Genomic DNA, 13,236 nt, shown 5'->3' on the forward strand with positions numbered 1-13,236 from the left:
AGTCCAAAGTGTAAAACCTTCTCTTTTTTAAACCACGTTTATTTTCTTTTAATGAAAGCTCATATATGCTTATATCGTCAAGTAAATACCGGACGCTGACGGCAATTTTTTATATTTCGTTCAATGTTTTCATTTTTCAGATATTTAAAAAAACATTCAGTCGATAAAGTAGAAATAGGGTATAATAATCAAAACTCGTGTATTTCATTAAGAGAATTAAAAAAATCTGTCGACTGGATGTTTTGTTTAACGGGAAAAACTTATGAGTTAATGTGTGCTATTTTTGAACTACGAAGGCCCCAAAATACTAATTTAGGTTAACAGCACGCAATAAAAAGACATATTAATTAGGGCGTTTATAATTCACCGTGAGATAATGACGAAAAAAAATCAGAGATTTATCTCCCTTTATTTGAACAGTCAATAAATCTGATCTCGCGTGTTTTTAAAATCTTTGTTTAAAAAAGTATTTTATTTAAAAAGGACATGGAATATAAGTATAAATATGGAGAAATTTTTTACAATGAACAATGGAAGTACACATTGAATAGAATTTTTTATAGGTAAGTGATTTTTTGGCATTTATATATGTTTTTTATAATCAAACTAAGTAAAATTTTGTTGATTTTTAAAGAAAATGGATTTTAAAAAGCAAATATTGCATAATTTGCTATTAAGCTTGTTATTTCTTTTTTAATTTGGTCTTTTCTCCTTTAATTGAAAAAATGCATTTGAATTACATTTTATAAGTAGTTATAAGCTTCGAAAGATAGTAAGTTGATTTATTCAAGTACATTTACGGCATTTTAAATGGCCGATTCTGATACAATTAGCGGTGCAATTGGTGTATTTGTTTGCGACTCGTTTGGATTATTTTCTGATTCTGTCTGATTAATAATACAGTCTTGTCAAAAATGTGTTGGCTCTTGTTTCGTGATGTTGACACATATTTTCACGTTTTGATTTGTTTTGTGATGTTGATGTATATTTTCATGTTTTGATTTGTTTTGTGATGTTGATGTATATTTTCACGTTTTGATTTGTTTTGTGATGTTGATGTATATTTTCACGTTTTGATTTGTTTTGTGATGTTGATGTATATTTTCACGTTTTGATTTGTTTCGTGATGTTGATGTATATTTTCATGTTTTGATTTGTTTCATGATGTTGATGTATATTTTCACGTTTTGATTTGTTTCGTGATGTTGATGTATATTTTCACGTTTTGATTTGTTTCATGATGTTGATGTATATTTTCACGTTTTGATTTGTTTCGTGATGTTGATGTATATTTTCACGTTTTGATTTGTTTCGTGATGTTGATGTATATTTTCACGTTTTGATTTGTTTTGTGATGATGTATATTTTCATGTTTTGATTTGTTTCGTGATGTTGATGTATATTGTCATGTTTTGATTTGTTTCGTGATGTTGATGTATATTTTCATGTTTTGATTTGTTTTGTGATGATGTATATTTTCACGTTTTGATTTGTTTCGTGATGTTGATGTATATTGTCACATTTTGATTTGTTTCGTGATGTTAATGTATATTTTCATGTTTTGATTTGTTTCGTGATGTTGATGTATATTTTCACGTTTTGATTTGTTTCGTGATGTTGATGTATATTGTCATGTTTTGATTTGTTTCATGATGTTGATGTATATTGTCATGTTTTGATTTGTTTCATGATGTTGATGTATATTTTCATGTTTTGATTTGTTTCGTGATGTTGATGTATATTTTCACGTCTTGATTTGTTTCGTGATGTTGATGTATATTTTCACGTTTTGATTTTTTTCGTGATATTGATGTATATTGTCACGTTTTGATTTGTTTCGTGATATTGATGTATATTTTCACGTTTTGATTTGTTTCGTGATGTTGATGTATATTTTCACGTCTTGATTTGTTTCGTGATATTGATGTATATTTTCACGTCTTGATTTGTTTCGTGATATTGATGTATATTGTCACGTTTTGATTTGTTTCGTGATATTGATGTATATTTTCACGTCTTGATTTGTTTCGTGATGTTGATGTATATTTTCACGTCTTGATTTGTTTCGTGATATTGATGTATATTTTCACGTTTTGATTTGTTTCGTGATGTTGATGTATATTTTCACGTCTTGATTTGTTTCGTGATGTTGATGTATATTTTCACGTTTTGATTTGTTTTGTGATGTTGATGTATATTTTCACGTTTTGATTTGTTTTGTGATGTTGATGTATATTTTCACGTTTTGATTTGTTTCGTGATGTTGATGTATATTTTCACGTCTTGATTTGTTTCGTGATGTTGATGTATATTTTCACGTTTTGATTTGTTTTGTGATGTTGATGTATATTTTCACATTTTGATTTGTTTCGTGATGTTGATGTATATTTTCACGTCTTGATTTGTTTCGTGATTGTGATGTATATTTTCACGTTTTGATTTGTTTTGTGATGTTGATGTATATTTTCACGTTTAGATTTGTTTTGTGATGTTGATGTATATTTTCACGTTTTGATTTGTTTCGTGATGTTGATGTATATTTTCACGTTTTGATTTGTTTTGTGATGTTGATGTATATTTTCACGTTTCGATTTGTTTTGTGATGTTGATGTATATTTTCATGTTTTGATTTGTTTCGTGATGTTGATGTATATTTTCACGTTTTGATTTGTTTTGTGATGTTGATGTATATTTTCACGTCTTGATTTGTTTCGTGATGTTGATGTATATTTTCACATTTTGATTTGTTTCCTGATATTGATGTATATTTTCACGTTTTGATTTGTTTTCTGATGCTATGTATATTTTCATGCTTTGATTTTGGTATAATGTCTATCTCTTTCGATTTAATCCATTCTTGAGGTCCTGATACTTGTTTTTTTTTTCTCGTTCAGTTCTGTTTAGGCCATAATATTTTGGGACAGCGACATCAATAATGAGTGCAGTTTTTCAGGCTTGTTGCATACAATGTCTGGCTTGATGGTCTTGTCTTTTATATGTTATCCCACCTGTAGATCTTTGTCATATAACATCGACACCATTTCCATTGGATGTTATCGGTGTTAATGTTTCCATGTTTGTTGGTCTTTCCAACTGCATCTCTCCATCTTTAATATTCGAGGAAGATATTACATAGTTTTACAGCATCATTAATACATGATCAACAATTTGTTCTATGCCTCTTTGTGCACGTTGCATTTTGATTTTTTCTTCATTATTTAATGAGATGTTAATTTTTCTAATTTTAAAATAATATAAAATGTTTCCATTTGATGTTTGTCGGTCTTTCAAACTGCATCTCTCCACTGATCTTCGAATGGAGGTACTTGTATAAACATGAGTTTTTATGATTTTTATGAAAATGTTCGACAACGTCATATGAATGAGGCGTTTCACTGTCTTTTTTTCATTTTTCTTCATTTTTTTATTCTAGGCGGTGGGACATCAAACCAGATGTCTCATATTTATCCGTATTTAAATGAGTCCAACCAAGAGATCTTTTAAGGATTCTTGCCACACCTTTCAGTGTGTGTCTTTTTTAATAAAATTTCTGTGAAAATGTTCTACCATATGGCTTTTCATTTTTTATCTAACTTAAGTCGAAGTTCTAAGAAATAAAGGCACCACAACCTAACACTTCAACTCTATATGAGATGCAAAGATATTCAAGTTCTTTATTTCTCAAACATTCAGTTAGTAACAAGAATATTTCTAGTCTGGTAATGTAGGTGATTTCATTACGATTTAAATTTATAATTTATATCCGAAGGCTCTTTTCAGAATAGACGTTCTTCCCTTTATGTCTGCAATCTGTATTTCATTGCAGCTTGGTCTTCCAGGGATTGATTCCAAGAATTTCCTCATGTTAGTTTTGACTAGGCCAGTTGCTCCTATTACAACTGCTATACAATCTCTTTCAGGGACCATGTCATTTTAAATCATTCTTGAGGTCCTGATACTTGGTTATCTTTTCTTGTTCAGCTCAACTCCCCAGTGTGAGTTTTTATATGAGTCATTAAATGTGATTTTTGAGAAAAAGAATATCCACATACTTGACAAGAGTGTGGCTTTTCCCCTCTTTGTTTTATTTTACTTCAGTCGAAGTTCTCAGAAATCAAGGGGCCCACAACCAGGGGCTAACACTTGAACTCTATATGAGATACATAGATATTCGAATGTTCCATTTAAGTTCTTTATCTCTCAAGAGTCCTTATATGGCTCACTAAATTTGATTTTTGAGAACAATAATATCCACACAGTTGACAAGAATGTGGCTTTTTCCCAGTGTGTGTTCTCATATGGTTCACTTAATGTGATTTTTGAGAAAAATAATATCCACACACTTGACAATAATGTGGCTTCTCCCCAGTGTGAGTTCTCATATGTTTCACTAAATCTGATTTTGTAGAGCAAGAATAGTCACACACTTGACAAGAATGTGGCTTCTCCCCAGTGTGAGTTTTCATGTTTCACTAAGTCTGACTTCTGAGATGAGATTTGTGAGAAAAAGAATATCCACACACTTGGCAAGAATATGGCTTTTCCCCAGTGTGAGTTCTCATGTCTAAGTCTGATTTTTTAAAGCAAGAATATCCACACACTTGACAAGAATGTGGCTTTTCTCCAGTGTGAGTTGTCATATGGATCACTAACGTTGATTTTGCAGAACAATAAGATCCACAGACTTTACATGAATGTGGCTTTTCCCCCAGTATGAGTTCGCATATGGCTCACTAAACTCGATTTTTGAGAGCAAGAATATCCTCACACTTGACAAGAATGTGGCTTTTCTCCAGTGTGTGTTCTCATATGGATCACTAACGTTGATTTTGCAGAACAAGAATATCCACACACATCACAAGAATGTGGCTTTTCTCCAGTGTGTGTTCTCATATGGATCACTAACGTTGATTTTGCAGAACAAGAATATCCACAGACTTTACAAGAATGTGGCTTTTCCCCAGAATGAGTTTTCATATGTCTCACTAAACTCGATTTTTGAGAGCTAGAATATTCACACACTTGACAAGAATATGGCTTTTCCCCAGTGTGAGTTCTCATATGTCTAACTAAGTCTGATTTTTTAGAACAAGAATATCCACACACTTGACAAGAATGTGGCTTTTCTCCAGTATGAGTTCTCATATGTTTAACTAAGTCTGATTTTTGAGAACAAGAATATCCACACACTTGACAAGAATGTGGCTTTTCTCCAGTGTGAGTTCTCATATGGATCACTAACGTGGATTTTGCAGAACAAGAATATCCACACACATCACAAGAATGTGGCTTTTCCCAAGAATGAGTTTTCATATGGTTTACTAAACCTGATGTTTGAGAGCAAGAATATTCATACACTTGACAAGAATATGGCTTTTTCCCAGTATGAGTTTTCATATGAGTCATTAACGTTGATTTTGCAGAACAAGAATATCCACAAACTTGACAAGAATATGGCTTTTCCCCAGTATGAGTTCTCATATGGGTCACTAACGTTGATTTTGCAGAACAAGGAAATCCACACACTTGACAAGAATGTGGCTTCTCACCAGTATGTGTTCTCATATGGCTGACTAAATTCGATTTTTGACAGCAAGAATATCCACACATTTGACAAGAATATGGCTTTTCCCCAGTATGAGTTCTCATATGGTTCACTAACGTTGAGTTTGCAGAACAGGAATATTCACACACTTGACAAGAATATGGCTTTTCCCCAGTATGAGTTCTCATATGGGTCACTAACGTTGATTTTGCAGAACAAGGAAATCCACACACTTGACAAGAATATGGCTTTTCCCCAGTATGAGTTCTCATATGGTTCACTAACGTTGAGTTTGCAGAACAAGAATATCCACACACATCGCAAGAATGTGGCTTTTCCCCAGTGTGAGTTCTCATAATTTTCACTAAAGTTTATGATACATAAGAATATCCAAACACTTTACAAAATATGTGGCTTTTTCCAGAGTGAGTTCCTATGTTTTCCTCAATCGTATCTGACAAAACGTTCTTTTTTATTTCAATTATCTTACTAATTTGTTCAAGCTGAGGATGCGGCACTATACAGATGAATACTATCTACCTATTCATATATTTCTACTGAGATATCCTTTTAAAATACTATTTTCAAAATTTAGCGTTTATAAGGTGTTATTTTTCTAATAGATATTTGTAGAGTTATAGTTTCCGGTATTACAGAAAATATAAATTTGTTAAAAGTCACATACTTTTCTGATTCCTTATATTTGAACATTTTTACACACATTTTTACAAACATTTATATTACATTCATGTCGTTTTTTCACAATTGTTTAGAAAAATTCATTAAATTCTATTATTCAGGTGTCATTGGAGTGTTCAAAACAAAATGCATTAAATTGTATTGTCCGGTAAATAATACATTTTCTTGCAGATGTCACTGTAGTATTCCAAATAAAGTAATAACCATTTACAACTTAATGTTTAAAAATCACGATCCTCCATTTAAATTGAAATAGGGTTCAATCAGGAACATCTGTAAAAAATAAATAAGTTTAATATTTTTAGTATTTACATGATAGTATTCCGTTTATTGTTGTCAATATTATTAGATTGAACCACAATATCTAGATTTATTTCATCTAAAAAATTCATAAAAAATGACCAGGTATTTTCTAACTTAACACAGAATAAGTCGATACAAGTGTTGCTGAAGTTATTATCTAGTTAAAATATCATTTATTGTTTTGTTAGTGAGAAGAGATAGATTTATATATACAATACTACAATATATATGCATATATCTTAATGTAACAATGAAAGTAAATTACCATATGGCCATCCAAAAAGTATTTATTGCATACACGTTTTTGCTTTCTTCAATCACGTACGTATAACTGATATATAAATATGCAAAATTATTAAAAATATTGAAACATTTTCTTTATGTTTGGTTGTTTTGTACCCAAACGACAATAATTTGGTTGTAACTACAAGTGTTTAACTTACAAGTGTGTTAATGTTTCATCTGTCCTTAAATATTGGCTTGAAAACATTTTTAGTTTATTAATTGTCTAATACATTAGCAAATAATTTCAGAATATTAGAAAGACGTCTTGAAAGAATGTGGGTTTTCTCAACCCTGCTAGAAAATTACTTTGGATTATAACTCCCCTGAACGTCTACATTTGCAAATGCATTGAGCATTGTTGCAACATATAGGCAGCTGCAAATACCATAATCATCAAAAGGTAAAAACGAGTCCATACGTTTAAGCTCTTGCATTCCTATGTTTCATAAGGAATTTCATAGCAAAAATGTCTTCAATGTTTTATCTTTATGTTCATCCCTAATTGATATGACCGTCAAAATGGTTTTAATAACAGGTTTGTAACTTATCGCCGTGTTGAATGTTTTATCTTTAAATATTTGTTCATCCCTAATTGATATGACCATCAAAATATTTTGCATTCCTATGTTTCATAAGGAATTTCATAGCAAAAATGTCTTCGATGTTTTATCTTTATGTTCAACCCTAATTGATATGAACATCAAAATATTTTTACATATTTGTAACTTATCACAGTGTTGAATGTTTAATCTTTTAATATCTGTCCATCTAATTGATATGAACGTCAAACAAATGCTGAGTTTTTTTTTAATCGGAGATTCATGCTATTTTTATTCACGTCTGTTATAAAGAATTCCAGAATCAATATTTTTTATTGGATTGCAATAAAAAATAAATTATTTTAAAAGTTATTCAATTTTTAAAGTGTTAAAAAGTAAAAGAAAAAACTTACCTTTCATTCCAGGAATTCAATACAAAAAAAGTCGGGATAAATTCGTTTTTTTTTCTTCTGTGTTAAAACCAGTTTTGTTTTACTTTTGTTTTGTGTGTCCAATTAATAATGTGAATAGTTCCAATTGATTAAGAAATAAAATATGTGAACATATAAAATAATCCAAATAAAAAAATGAAAAACAGGATTTTAATGTGAAATTATTTAAAAAGAAAATCAACTGCTAAAGAAAAAAGAATTTAAATCATCATAAGACGGTGTAATCATTGTTTTGTTCCTCGTGTAAAAGATATCCATTCATTAGCTTAACTGTGCCGAATTGTTTTCCTACCAAGTTTAGATTATTTTTTGTCAATGTTTAAGGCTTGTTTGAATTTCTTTATTAAAATTATTTGGCGTAATGGAAGAACAACCGTCCCCGTGCAAGTATAAATTGGTGTAAAGTGAAAATCTCACATTGGCCTAAAAATGTTCCACCATTAAACTATGAGTCACGACATGTTGCATGTTTTAGTTAAAAATAAGGCCAGTCTTGCACTTATGCCCGGCAAAGTCGAAAGTAAGCTCAACAACTCTAGAAATGTCACATTTGTATTTTACACAGTCAGATCATGATTACGAATTATTAAAATTTTGGTAAATGTGCAGTTTAGCGGCGTCAATTATTTAACAAACAATAATTTATAAAAACTATTTTTATATAAAACATATTATTAAACCCACACCAGAAAAAATTCACTTTTATTATTTTTTCATCATTTTTTATTAGACGAAATGTACGACAATCAAAGCCGCTGTATTGATTTTAAAATTTGGCTTTTCTAAGGTTTAACAGATTAACTTTTTAAAGTCAATTTGACTTTTTTATGCTTTTTCCTTACAAAAAAAGTATGGCGGCCAAAAACGGCATTTTCAGAGTTCATGAAAGAATATAAAAGATAGCAAATTTGGCCTTAAAAGGGCCAATCTGTCAAACGTTAGAAAGGGCAAATTTTAAAAACATTATGGTGGCCTCGATTGTTATACATTTAATCTAATAAAAATTATGAAAAAAATAATAAAAATTACATTTTTTTCTGGTTTTATTTCAACCTAAGGATCTAATCATGTGTTTTATATAAAAAAAATAATAGTTTTTATAATTTTAGTCCGTCAACTAATTTACACAGTTAAACTACACATTTGCCAGGGTTTTTATTATAATTTCACATTCAGGGCCATTTTTTTCTGTTCTTTACTAAAAACACAACAGCAATTATTTTACTAAATTAATGTTTGTAATTTTTGGATATATTCATTTCAACATGTCGAGTATTGTCTTTTTTTTACTTAAACGGCAGTTTTGCCCTTTAGTTGTACAAATATCCTCAAACAATATAATCATTAAAAGGGATTCTTAAAAGTCGACACCAGTATCGAGCAAGGGTTTGTTTACATGTAAAACAAACTGTAAATGGATAAAATATAATCACATAATTATTGAAAACGTGATCATGTGATTAAAATTTTATTTAAATTAACCATGTTGTTTAACAATTAAAAAATAATGCAAGATGAAGTTTAAAAATTATTAAATGTGCTTTATTTTATAATTTAAAATTAAAAATATTGAACAATAAAAATAAACTTTTGGATATTATGTATTTTTGGTACCATGCTGAAATAATAATGTTATTATTTTGAAAGTTATTCTTAACATGGGGAGGGTGTTTAACCTGACAAAAAACTATTTAAAAATAGCACAGCATCAATGATGCATAAGCACGAAATCTTGGTTTAATTCTGCAGTAGATATTGTCCTCAGATTCATACGATGGCACATGGTACCACGCTAATGTTATATAGTTTTTTTGTGTTTTTTTTTTCAGTTTAAATTCAAGTTTCACGATATGTTTTTGTTTTTTTTTCAATTGTAAGGTGGAAACACAAGAATAGTTACAAAACACCCTCCCTCCTCATATTAAGAATGGCTTTCAAAATAATGTTATTATTTCAGCACGGCACAAAAATACATAAGTACCAAAAATTTCATATTTATTGGTCAATAAAACATATTTAGTCATTTTAAAACTTCATCTTGCATTATATTTTTTAATTTGTTAAATAATGTGGTTAATTTAAATTACATTTTAATCACATGATTACATTTGCGGCAGATTTGATGTTTAGTTGTACAAATAGCCTCGAACTGTGTTATGCAAAAATGGACATGTTGGGTTGACACCAATATATTTTCTTTAATGTAAACATAAGTTTTTTTATATTTACGTGATTATTGAAAATGCAACCCTGTGATTTCAATTTAATTAAAATTAACCACGCTGTTTAACAAATGATCAAAATAAATAATGCCAATACAATAATACGTTATTTAACAAATAAACAATAAATAATGCAAGATAAAGGGTTAAAATGATTAAATGTTTTTTTTATTTTATAATTTACAAAAATAAAAACATTGGACAATAAAAATAAAATGTTGATTTTGTTCTCGAAAAGAAATAATGAAAGACGAAGTTAAATATTGATTAATTTAATCACGTGATTATTGAAAATTTAATTATTTAATTATTATAAAATAAAACACATTTAATCATTTTAAAACTTTGTCTTTCATTATTTTTTTTATTATTTGTTAAAGAACGTATTATTTTTATTGTTCAGTGTTTTAAATTTTATACAATAAAACATTTAATCATCTTAAACCCGTCTTTCATTATTTATTTATGTTTGTTAAACAACATATTATTCGTATTGTTTAATGATTTATATTTTAAATTATAAAATAATGTTAAATTACAAAATAAATCACATTAAATCATTTTAAAATTTTGTTTTTTATTATTTTTTTAATTTTATTTGTTAAACAACATATTATTTGTACTGTTCACTGATTTAAAATTTAAATTATACAATAAAAATGTTTAATTATAAAATAAAACACATTTAATCATTATAAAAATTCATCTGTCATTATTATTTGTATTGTTCAATGTTTTAAAATCTAAATAAATAAAATTTTAAATTATAAAATAAAACACATTTAATCATTTTAAAACTTCATCTTTCGTTATATATTTTTGTTAAACAACGTATTATTTGTATTGTTCAACGTTTTAAATTTTGAATTATAAAAAAACATATTTAATTATTTTATTTGTTAAACAACGTGGTTAATCTAAAATAGATTTTACGTAGGCACCGCCAAAAATGGCCGCAAAATCAAGTTGTTGTTGTTTTTTAAAACTAAATTGCATTTATTAAAATCCATTATTTCTGAGTAACTTTTTTTCCAGAAAGATAAAACCCTGAATTTTATCATATAGAAAACAGAATAATGTAAAACTTTTTCTACTATTTTTAATTCAATTTTAAATGTTAAATTTTCCCAAAAAGTTAATAATTGACATTTTTTGTCTTGCACAAAAAACGTACTTAAATATTAAAAAAAAAGGGTTTTTGAAATAATTAATTTATTTATTTATTGTCTAACTAAGATTTAGGATGATTTTCTAAGAGAATATGCAAAAATATTATAATATAAGTACCTGAATTTCAAATAATTCCACTTATTCATATAGGTAACCAGATATTTCGCGTCGACGTAGAATTCAGATCGACTCTGTATACGTTTTCTTTTGATAAGAAGAAAACTATGGAAGACAAAACAGGCCAAAAAAACTTATTTTTCAATGACGAAAATTTCAATGTATTATTAAGCTGAGGCTGGCCAGTACCAGATGGGTGACAATTTGTACGAGTTTGGTTTTTAATGTGTATGTGTGTGGGGGCCAGGCTCCCCAAAATGGGGGGGGGAATTTAAAGCAGAATAAAAAAAATAATTATTTCAGCGCGTTTGCTCCACCGTAGTAGAAAGGCGGCAAACGTTTTCAAACGAGATCGAAAAAAATGATGCTATTTTTAACACAAAGGGCACAATATTTATCGTATTTTTTTTGTATCGATTATTCAAAGCATGCTCTGTTTAATAATGGTCATGCATTATTCGGCTCGCTAAAAAAAAATTGTTAATTTATTTATCAAAAATTTTAAAATGGCTTTTTTCGTATAAATATTAAAAAATTTTTTTTTTTGTTTTGCTTAACTCAAATTAATTATTTTACTTAACATATTCACCGAATTTCACACTTCAAAACTCAAAAGCGGGATAATTAAACACAATCGAAGTTCTGATATTCAGACATCAAAATAAAGTATGCAAACAATTTTTTTTTTTTTAATCTATAATTCTGTCCCTTACAACAACACAATATGTTTTGTTCAGTTTCAGATGATTATTTTAAGCATATTTGTTCCCACTTCAAAACAAGGGGGGGGGGTGTAAGCAAAAAAATATATATATATAAAAATATCGTTTATGAAAAATAAGTACACTGTTATAAAGTTCATTCTTCTCCTAATAATCGCTGAAAATTTCGTATTGATCGGATAATTACCTGATTTTTGGTACATTTTTAAAAAGACGGTCCGTCAAAAAGTACTGCCCCCCCCCCCCAGTTTTGGCGGTGCCTAATTTTACATAAACAAACTTGTATATCGGTATCGACCCAACGTGTCCGTTTTTTTTTATAACAGGGTTCGAGGCTATTTGTACAATTAAACGGAAAATCTGCCTAAACAAACTTCAATAACATAAATTTATCTCTAAGAAAATAACTGATGACATTAATAAAAATAAAATCGATGAAAATGTAATGTAATGAATCATCGAATATATTTTAAAGAAACAACAAATAATAATAAAATAATAATGATAAAATACTTACCGGGGGGAAAAGTAACGTATACGTTGTCATCGAGCGACGAGTTTCACGTTTTAAAAATGGCGACGAGAGAGCTAGTTCGCAGAAAATTTAAAAAAATGAAAATAAAATGAGACATTTTTTAGATAGATACGATATTTTTGGTGAATATTACGTGTAAAATTAGTTTTTTTTATTTATTGCAATATTTTAACATTTTAACAGACAACGAACAAAAGAAAATGACTTTTTTTTTTAATTCTTTGAATTGATTTTAATTCGAATGCTAGATTGCCCCTTTTATGGCCAGATTTTGCGAATTTGGCTCTTAAAAAGCAGTTTAGCCTTTAAAAAAATTGTATTTAGCTATTTTTTTTATTTGTCTTATTTTTTTCTTGATTTTTGCTTCTTTTACATAAATATTTATTTAACAGTAATTATTATAAGAAACGGTGCTTGTCCAGAATCCCACATAAGTAAAAGAAAAGCCATGATTAAAAAAGAAAAAGAGATCGTTTAACTTAAAAAAATTGCATTGGCCTTTTAACAAAATAATATTTGTTAGGTACGGACAAAAATTAACGAATAAAGTTAGGGAGGACCTAGTTATTAAAGCCGATTTATCATAATCTTTTTATACGTCTTCTTCTTATTATAATTGATTATATTTAAAAAATTACAGACTTAAG

At 28.6% G+C, this 13,236-nt stretch overlaps 1 long non-coding RNA gene across 1 annotated transcript; it reads right to left on the minus strand.

The window, feature by feature from the left end:
• Positions 1-1,203: 1,203 nt before the first annotated feature.
• On the minus strand, positions 1,204-12,625 carry LOC145271396 (uncharacterized). The gene is made up of 2 exons (XR_013865852.1): positions 12,572-12,625; positions 1,204-6,517 (listed from the first exon to the last, which is right to left on the minus strand). It is a non-coding gene; the product is annotated as an uncharacterized LOC145271396 (long non-coding RNA).
• Positions 12,626-13,236: the final 611 nt, after the last annotated feature.

Source organism: Euprymna scolopes, chromosome 46 (genome assembly GCF_053919585.1).
Source record: "Euprymna scolopes isolate OS-2025 chromosome 46, ASM5391958v1, whole genome shotgun sequence".
In the NCBI taxonomy this organism is placed as follows: Eukaryota; Metazoa; Mollusca; class Cephalopoda; order Sepiida; family Sepiolidae; genus Euprymna; species Euprymna scolopes.